Below are 10066 nucleotides of genomic sequence, written 5' to 3'. Positions count from 1 at the left end.
ACTCATTTTGTAAGTATGTTTACATTTGAGGAGCTTTGGACATCAAAAGCGGACGAAATAGCTTCAACATGCAATTTTTGGAAGAAATCAATGCTTGGAATTACTGAGGCAGGAGCTTCTGCGCTTAGCGCCAAGTCTGGCGCTTAGGGCCATTTAAGGCAGTTTAATGTGTTTTTTTGGATTGGCATTGAGCGCCAAATTTGAGGCTTAGCGCGGTCTGCAGATTTTTGTTTTCTATAAGTAGCTTTAAGTTGTTACTTTGTAAAATATATTACACTTTGGAGAGAGAGAAACTTAGAAAACAACAGGAGAGGGTGCTTCTTGAAAATCAGAAGTTGGGTTCGCATCAATCTTTGGGAAATCACGATTGATGCATGTTCATCTTCATTCTTCTCTTTGTATCTAGCTACCATGAGTAGCTAAATCCCTTTATTATTGGGATTGGATGTAAGTTTGTCGTAATAGTATGTATTTTTATTGATCATGGCGTTGTATAGAATCTCTTTATGAATCTATATCATTGTTATCTTTGTTTTCATGTTATTCTTATTATTTGAATTGATATTGAGAAATACGGTTCGAATCTTGATCTAAGATAAACATTTGTTAGATTCTAAACTTTTGACATGGGTTTAGGTGTAACATTCACTTGAGTATCGAGTCTTAATGCTACTGTATTGTTTAATAGGCTGAGAGATCGTCTATGCAACAATACGGTTGAACTCTCGTCAAGAGTTTAGACATAAACACTGTCGGCGAGCGATATGTGATGATGTTGATAAATATTTAGATTGTGTATAACTGATTGATAAAATACATATTCTATCGGTGGATGAAATCTAATCCTAACAAGCTTTCATCTCTCTAAAACTTTATTTATCATTCATCCATTTTACATTTTATAACTTTAAACCATCAAACATCTTGCAAACTTCCACTTAAAATCATAGTAACTGTTGAATGACATTGATATCACACGAGTCCTTGTGGATACGACAAAATAAATACTTACCCTTGATAATAATATTGTAGTCAACAGTAGGGAAACTAACTTCTGGTTGGGCAACTAGTGTGGCATAGCACTAGCTTCTATTTTTTTTAATGAAGGATAATATATTAGAAAATAAGATTGATACACAAAAATATGGGTGGGTGGGACTAGGCCAAGACCCACTCAAAAGTATCTAAATATGTAAAAAGGCAAACCTAACCTATTTTTTAAATAGTCACTCCTAATGTCAATGGGTAAAGAGTTAAAAATAGTGAAGGTCGTAGTTGTGCGGCCTAAGTTAGAAAAAAAATTGTATAGCCATTACCTTCTCTGTAAGTGTGAGTAATAATAAAGAACATGTTCAGAATGATCTTGGTACAAAAGAACCACATGTTATGCAATTTCCAAGGCACAAGAGAAAGCCTTCACCATAATTAGAGAGTCAAATTCAACCCAAAGATGATTCCAACCTTTATCTTTCGCAATTTTAATTGTATGAAAAACTCCACAAAATTCAACTAGTAGAGAGTTAACCAGGGAAGCGGTTCCGCAAACGCCAAAATAAAATGCCTTGAATTTAATATGAATATCCCTCCACATCCTGTCGAGTCAGGGGAGTAGTAGAAAACACCATCGATATTGCATTTTATTCAATTAGGGGGGATTCCACACAATCTCTTTGGTAAATGGGGTTCCGGGAGGACGAATCGGGACTTTAAAAGAAATAAGAACCGCAAAATCAAACAAGTTATGCTTATAAGTAAAAGAAGACTTGGAACAAGACATTTTAACCTTGGCCAAAATCAAGTTGCAGATCGAAGAAAATGAAGCAGATTTTGCATTAAACCTTTCAACATTTTGCATACTCCATATAGGATTTACCAATAAGATACATGCAACCTGAATAATGAAAGAACCTTGAGGGAAGCTGACTTATTTACTCAAATTCCAAACAATTGACTGAGATATAAGGACATTGTTGTTTAAAAGATGACACAACCAATGGCATAGTCTTGAAGCAAAGGTACAGGTGTAAAATAGATGTTCCGACATTTCTTAAAAATTATTACAAATGGAGCATATATAGACCATATTAATACCTTTGTACTGCAGCTCATCGTCAGTAGGAAATTTGGAGTAAAACAGTCTCTATACCAACAAAGATTGAGATTATGGGATAAAGGAACTCCAGATGAGCGTTGCCCTGGGATATACAAGATGCTCATGATGCTTGATTTGGTAATCCTCTTTCAAATAAAACTTTACATTACTAGAATCTTTCCGAAGCAGGGAATCACTACAACCAACATCACCATAATAATATTTTATTCTTCCTTCTAAGAACGGAAATAACTCCAGCCAAGCAATTGGGAGGACCCACGAATTATCTACCAAGAACTCAAAAACTTTACTCTTCAAATTAATATTCATATGACTATGACAATGATAATCAATACCATTAAGAAGAGGCAACCCACACCAAACATCATTCCAAAAATTAATTCTACCTCCATCTCCCAAAGCCTAATTGGAATTATCTATAGCTTTTTTAAATTCAGCTTTGATTCCACTCCAAATAATGGAAGAAATATGATGACATATAGCCCTATTTTGTCTCAGAACCCCGCTTCTTAGAATAGTGGCCCAATATTCATTAGAATTAAGGAACTCCAAACAAAGTTTGAGATTAGCCGCTTCATTGAGGCAAATAAAAAATCTAATACCTAAACCACCTAAAGCCTTAGGTTGACACACTTTTTTCCAAGCAATCGTAACCATTTTCCTTTGATTAGAATTACCACTCCAAATAAAATTCTTGCATGCTCCCTCAATTTTATTAATAAGAGAAATCGGCCAAGAGTAGACACTCATCGTATGAGTGAGCTTAGGATGGATAACATATTGAACCCGTAGAGCTCTTCCAGCAATAGATAAAAGAGAACCTTTCCAAGTTGCCAACTTTGAGAGTAACTTGTCAACATAAGGTTGAAGAAACTCAACTTTGACTTTACCCTTGAAGATTGAAACTCCAAGATAAAGAAAAGGAAGTTAACCTTTGTTATATCCAATGACATTGAGTAACTCACTCAACCTACTATAACTAATACTACCACAATACAAATAAGATTTAACAGTGTTGAAAACTTGACTGGATGCCTTAGCATATTGAGTAAAGAAAGAAGAAATAATCGTCATATTAGATTTGGCCCCTTTACAGAAGATTAGAATATCGTCGGCGTGCAAAATGTGAGAGGGGAAAGCCATGGATTTGGATCCCTTCATAGGTTGAAGAATACCTGAAGTCACCATATTTGAGATACCTCTACTAAGGATTTCCTCAGCTAAGTAGAATAATAAGGGAGAGAGCAGGTCACCTTGTCTGACCCCTCTAGCACACTTGAAATACCCATGAAGAGATCCATTAACCAAAACTTATGAGTAAGTTGAGTCGAGAATAATGTTAATCCAAGAGATGAATTTCTGACAGAAACCAAAACTCTTTAAGACTTACAGCAAGAAATTCCAATCCAAAGTACCAACAACCTTGTTGACATCCACTTTAATAACAATGATACCATCGATTTTTTTTGTCAAGGAGATTGAAAGCCTCAGAGGCCAGACAGATACAATCTTTAATATTTCTGCCTCTAATGAAACCTTTTTTCTCCTTAAAAATAAGATGAGGCGTGAAGGAGGCAATCTTATCACCCAAAATCTTAGAGATAATCTTGAATTTGAAGTTTGATTGGGCAATGAGTCTAAATTTATCCAAGGAATTGACATATTTGGTCTTAGGGATAAGGACAATGGTGTTTACATTAAAGTTGGGAAGGATCCAGACTTGGTTGAAGAATTGAATCACTGCATTTTACACACCCTTATGGACAATACTCTAATACTTTTGATAGAAGAACCCACCAAAGCCATCTAGGCTTGAGGAGATATCTTTGCTAAGATTGAACGCAACACTTTGAATTTCATCCATAAAAGGACAAATGGTGATAATCGAATTCATGTGATCATTCATTAGAGATGGAATAATATCTTGTAAATTAGGAAAATCCTGCCCTGAATTTCTTCAATATCAAGCATCTATTCCATCTCCTCTTGAACACATTTTTATTTCAGTAAAAGATCTTCGGAAGTACCTTTTGTTTTGGATAATAAGTTGAATTTGAACCGGATTATCAGTGCATTCATTAATATTTTGTTGAACATTTCCAAAAATATCAATATTCCAAGTTCTGAGCCTTGATTTTAATAGTTGAAGCTTCTTGTTAAGAATATACATGGGACAACCTACATGAGCAATGCTCAAGCAGGACCGAATAATGTTAAGACAAGAATCATTATGAGACCACATTTAAAGGAACTTGAATTGGGACCTGGTTTTAACAAAGTTGAAATTGGAGTCAAATAAAAGAGGAAAGTGATCAGATTTCAGTTTAGGTAAAGTGGTAAATTCACTTAACACAGTTTGTCATACAAGCTTGATTATAAAGGACCCTATCCAGTCTTCTTTCAACAAGATTAGAAACTGATATACCAATGCTCAAAGTAAAAAAAGGCTTTAATAGTCTCCAAATCAACAAGATTATTTTGATAAATCCAACCAACAAAGTCCAAGAAGATTGATCTATTATAGGCAACTTTACCTCGATGCTCATGAGATCCCAAAATAGTGTTAAAATCCCCTAAGAAACACCAAGGAGTAAGGTAATAAAGGTGGATAGAAGTCAAGTTATCCCACAAATTTACTTTGTTCATTTCATTCTTCATATGCTCATGTCTTATACATTCATTCTTTTCATTTCAATCTCATTTTCATTCTTAAACTTGTCTTGTCTAGTAATTGTTTGTTCAATTTACTTATGACTATTGTCATATTTTGCATACCTCTGCCAAGACAATGGTTGGTATAATTAAAATGCACAATGGATTATATGTGATTGACATTGCAAATATTAGGTCTAAAAATCTATATGTAATTTTGTTTCTAATGCCAATTCCACTATATGACATTATAGACTAGGTCACACTTCTCATATTGTCTTGCATGCCATTTAAAAGTTTCCCCTCTCTATATCTATTAAGAATACTTAGTCTCCTTGTGACTCTTGTCATTATGCTAAACAAAAAAAAAATCCTTTCCCTCAAGTACTTCTATTTCTCATGCTCCTTTTGATTTACTACATGGTGATCTTTGAGCCCCTTTTCAATTGTATCTCTCTTAGGTCACAAATATTTTCTCATTTTGGTAGATGACTTTAGAAGGTATACTTGAATTATTTTTCTAAAAACCAAATATGAAACTAGAACCAACATCATCAACTTTATCTCATACATAGAAAACTAATTTCAAATCAGATTAAAATGTTTAAAAACTGATAATGATTATGAATTTTCCATGGATCCCTTTTTTCAATCCAAAAGTATCATTCATCAAAGGTTGTGTGTTTAAACTTCACAACAATATGACATGGTGGAGAGAAAACAACAACACATCCTTAATATGGCTAGATCCCTCTCTTTTCGGTCCAACATACCCCTCACCATGTGAAACTTTAGCACTCAAGATGCCATTAATATCATAAATTTTAGAAAAGCACAACTTTAATGATGATGTTGAGTTGTTTAGATTTTTTTTCTTTATGAAATTTCCAATTTTTTATGAAGATCAATGAAGAATGTGATGAAGATGAAGAAGAAGAATGAGGAAAAAGATGAAGATATCTAAAGAGTATTAAGTGTTAATAATGTACGGTTAGAATTAATAGGATCATCAAGATTTAAAGGTGTGAGATTTGTTAAAATGATCAAATGGTTAGTATTTAAAAGAAACTATTTAATTGCAATTTTGATCTCTCCGTTTTTTCTTTTTTTCGGTTTTACTCCTCTTATTTTAAGATTCATTTTTTTAATCCTTTCATAAAGTTTTGTTAGGATTTTAATCCCCATTCTAATTTGAGATCAATTTTCGATGACATGACACTTGGTGTAATGATGTTTTCGTTGTCACATTTACAAAATTTAAATCCATGTCATTTATTATTATTATTTATTTTATTAATAATATAAATTATTCTTTTAAATAAAAACAAAATTAAATTAAATTAAAAAAAAATTCATCATCTTGAACCCTCCAATCATATTATTATTCACCCTCTTCAAGAAACTCAAAGTCCAAAAATAAAAAATAAAAAATCATAAAATCTAAATTAAAACCCTCATCTCTTCAATAACTTCAAAGTCCCAAGATCTAGATTAAATATCACAGATAAAGATTGTATCACAAATAAAAAAAACCATCACTAATATAAGAAGTTAAATTAAAACCATAATCACATCACATGAAACCGGTGTATAAAGAGAATAAGGCTTCAATTCATTAACTATACCTATTTATAGAATCAGTAGCCAAACAATTCCTATTGGATATTTCAATAATACCAAGAGGGTGTTGATTAGGTGAAAGATGGAATTTTGAATCCAAAAACACCAGATACATTTTTTTTAGTGTATTAGAGACTAAGTGGGTCATAACACAATTTTTTGTTGAAAGTCTTTTTCCATAAGAATCTGACTCATGTATTTTAATTGTTTTAAAAGATTAGTGTCTTCAAAGGGAAGTATCAATGGTGGTGGTTGTGGTAAAATTAGAAGAAGTCGAAGCAAAATCAATTGGAACCACATGAGATATAGTAAAGTCGTTGTTGTTTGGATTTTATTTGTGGTACAAATAGACTTCCAGGTTGAGAATGTACATAATGATTGATTTTTTAAGGCTTTCGAGTTTTGAATTTGAGTTTCAGGCTTTAATTTTAATTTTGAGTTTGTTAAAGATGACTGAGGCTTCGATTTAAGTTTTAAAATTTTATGATTTTTTTTTGGACTTTGAATTTGTTGAAGAGGATGAAAATGATGATTTGTTTTTTTTTTTATATTTAATTTAATTTTGTTTTTATTTAAAAAGAATAATTTATATTATTAGTAAAATAAATATTAATTTTAAATTATATGGATTTAAATTTTGTAAATGTGGTATTGGCACATTTGTTTTAAATTAGGAGGGGACTAAAATCCTGATTTTTTTTAAAAGGACTAAAAACTCGAATTTTTAAAATGAGGAGAAAAAAACCAAAATTACAATTAAGTAAAAAAAAAAGTTTAGTGAACACTCAATGATATGTCTCACTTAATAAATTAATTGATATGAATAATTTAACTAATAAAATAGTTTTTGAGAGATTAAAACATATGTTTATTAGATAAGGGATCAAAGTCAGACTTTAAATTAAGTTGAGAGACTCCGATGCTAATTAAGTCAAATTTTTAAATTTGAGTTTCATGAGTTTAGTTGAATTTGTGTTTAACTTTTTTTAGTTTAATTGTTAGATAGAGTATGAGTTAAAAATATTGTTAGATTTATTTAAACTTTTTATGAATTTTGATATGAATGTGTTCGAGGTGATGAGCATTGAGAATTCATTGTTAGATTCAATAGTTTCATTGTCTTAGCGGTTTGATATATTTTAATCAAATTAAATGGTTAAGTTTTTACAGAAAAAAATTGATATATTTTAATCAAATTAAATGGTTAAGTTTTTACAGAAAAAATAAGATTTATGGTGGAAATTCAATAATGTTGCCTTAGATTAGAGTTGTCAAAATGGACTAGTTCATATGGATCGGTCTGCCAGGCCTAAAAAGTCACATGGTTTAAACCTTAAAATTAGAGCCCATATATTTTAAGGGTTTTTTAGTCCGGCCCTTAAAAACTTGCTATACATTAGGGCTAGTCCGTATATGCCGTGGGTAGCCCGTTAGGTCCGCATAATTATAAATTCTAAAAAAAAATCATATTATTGTTTATGACTAATACATATTCCCTCCTATCATAATGTGACCCATAAAATGACCCAAATATCATAATCTTTCACGTGACATGTTTTTTATTTTATTTTATTGACATGAAAAGCTTAGGTGACCTTCTTTTAATTGATAACTTCTTTTAATTCAGATTTGCTTTTTTATTTTTATCTTTATAAACTTTAAAAATTTAAAAGCTAAAATAATCTAATTTTTTTTCCAAAGACAGAATTCAAAGTTTTTTTATTTTTCTTTTTATAAACTTTGAAAATTTAAAAGTTAAAACAATCTAATTTTTTTTTTGCCAAAAACAAGATTCAAACACAAGCTCTCTCCCTTAAGGACAAGGCAAACCATTGGACTATAACTTTCATTATGATTAATAATTCTTCCAATTATATTTACATTCAACTTTATCATCCTTTTGTAACATTTCATTTGTCCATCTCTCTGTAACGAACCAACAAGAAAAGGGTTTTGAGGCAACATCGAACCAACAAGAAAACTCACCTCAAAATCATACAGTTCTTTCCCACTCCCCAATAAACAATTGAGATAAACTTCAGCCTCATCCAACTTACCTTGCTTGCACAAAAACTTAACAACAATAACATTTGTAACACTAGTCGCGTAGTCTTTCATACGAATCTGACTAAGAATGATACTAAAAGAATTAAAATAATCCTCCTCGGCAAGCGCATTGAGTAGAATATGATAAGAAATCCCATCCAAGTCAAGCCCCTAAAAACACATTTTCCCAACACATGAAGTGCAACTTTAGGTTTACCAACAATAACATAATCAATAACAAGGGTATCATCAAAACGAACCCGGTGAGTGAAAACACACTTCAGTACGTTTGAAGGAACTCAAGAACCAACGACACATGGATAACCTAGGTCAGGATACGAAAAATCGCTACAAAAATAGTTCCTGTATGGATGAAATGAAGTTTAAGACTAGTCCGATCAAAGAACTTGAGACACGAGAGAATTTCATTATTGTCGCCACCGTGACGAAAGACATGATGAACAAAAGGTTCAGATAGAGGAAGCGAAAGGGATGAAAGAGAAGGTGAGAAAAATCGTCACCGATTAAAAGAATATGGTAAATTCAAATGAGGAAAGGGTCTTTGGAATGATGCTGGATTTGAAACCACGTTTTGAAGGTGAAAAAGACGTTGTGTTTGGGTGATGGAAAATGAAGGTGGTGTTAATGAAGAAAGTGATGCATATTGAATGTCAGGATAGTAAAACAAAGTGACTAGAGTAGCCTAGTGACCAAATATGTCCACTATCAGTTAGGAAACTTGTGTTTGAATCCTGTCTTTGATAGAATTTTTGGATTGTTTTAACTTTTAAATAAACTTGTGTTCTTATGTTTAAATCCTGTCTTCAGTAGAATTTTTGGATTGTTTTAACTTTTAAAATTTTAAAGTTTATAAAAAAAAGAAACTAACCTGTATTAAAAAGTCACGCCAAAGATTCTGATGATTAGGTCTCATGAGAGGTCAAAATAAAGGAATCTTTAAATATTAGGAAAAAAAATCAAACTTTTTTAGAAGAATTTTTTAAAAATTGCCCATACAACAGAGTTTTTTTTAACAATTCTATCTTAAACATTTAAAATTAAAAGTTAAACTAACTTATCTAACGAAATTTTATTTAAAAGACTATAAATAAGATTTATTAATTAAGGAAACAAAGTAAAACAATAAATTAAGTTAAATAACTAAAAATTTAATTAAACTTCCATTTTATTATTAACACCTGATTTAAATATATGAATAATTAAGTTCTTTTGATAATTACTGTATACAACAAAATATCATAATTCATTAACCATGTTTTGAGCTCAGGTTAACAAGTATTTATAAATTATTAACCATGTAATTTTTCAGAGTTTTGTTAAAAGAAAATCCAGTTTGGTTAAAAATATTTATCAATCCACTATAATATATTAAGCTGAACTAAAGAAGTATTCGAAATATGTGAATTATGAATAAATTAATAAATAAAGTGTTGTGTGAAAAAATTGTTTAAAAAATAAATGCACTTTGAGTCAAAATAAATAACACACAAAAATTACACAACCTTCTGCGCATCCAGGGAATCGAACCCTGGTCAGTACCGTGGGAGGGTACTATGATACCACTACACCAGATGCGCTTTGTTGTTTATGTTTTTTATACTGTTGTTTAATAAA

General features: G+C 31.2%; 1 non-coding gene across 1 annotated transcript; it reads right to left on the bottom strand.

The window, feature by feature from the left end:
* Positions 1–9958: 9958 nt before the first annotated feature.
* TRNAG-CCC (transfer RNA glycine (anticodon CCC)) lies at positions 9959–10029 on the bottom strand. Its single transcript has one exon. It is a non-coding gene; the product is annotated as a tRNA-Gly (tRNA).
* Between the last annotated feature and the right edge of the window lie 37 nt (positions 10030–10066).

Source organism: Lathyrus oleraceus, chromosome 5 (genome assembly GCF_024323335.1).
Source record: "Lathyrus oleraceus cultivar Zhongwan6 chromosome 5, CAAS_Psat_ZW6_1.0, whole genome shotgun sequence".
Classification (NCBI taxonomy): domain Eukaryota; kingdom Viridiplantae; phylum Streptophyta; class Magnoliopsida; order Fabales; family Fabaceae; genus Lathyrus; species Lathyrus oleraceus.
This window is presented reverse-complemented; position numbering and strand designations above follow the sequence as displayed.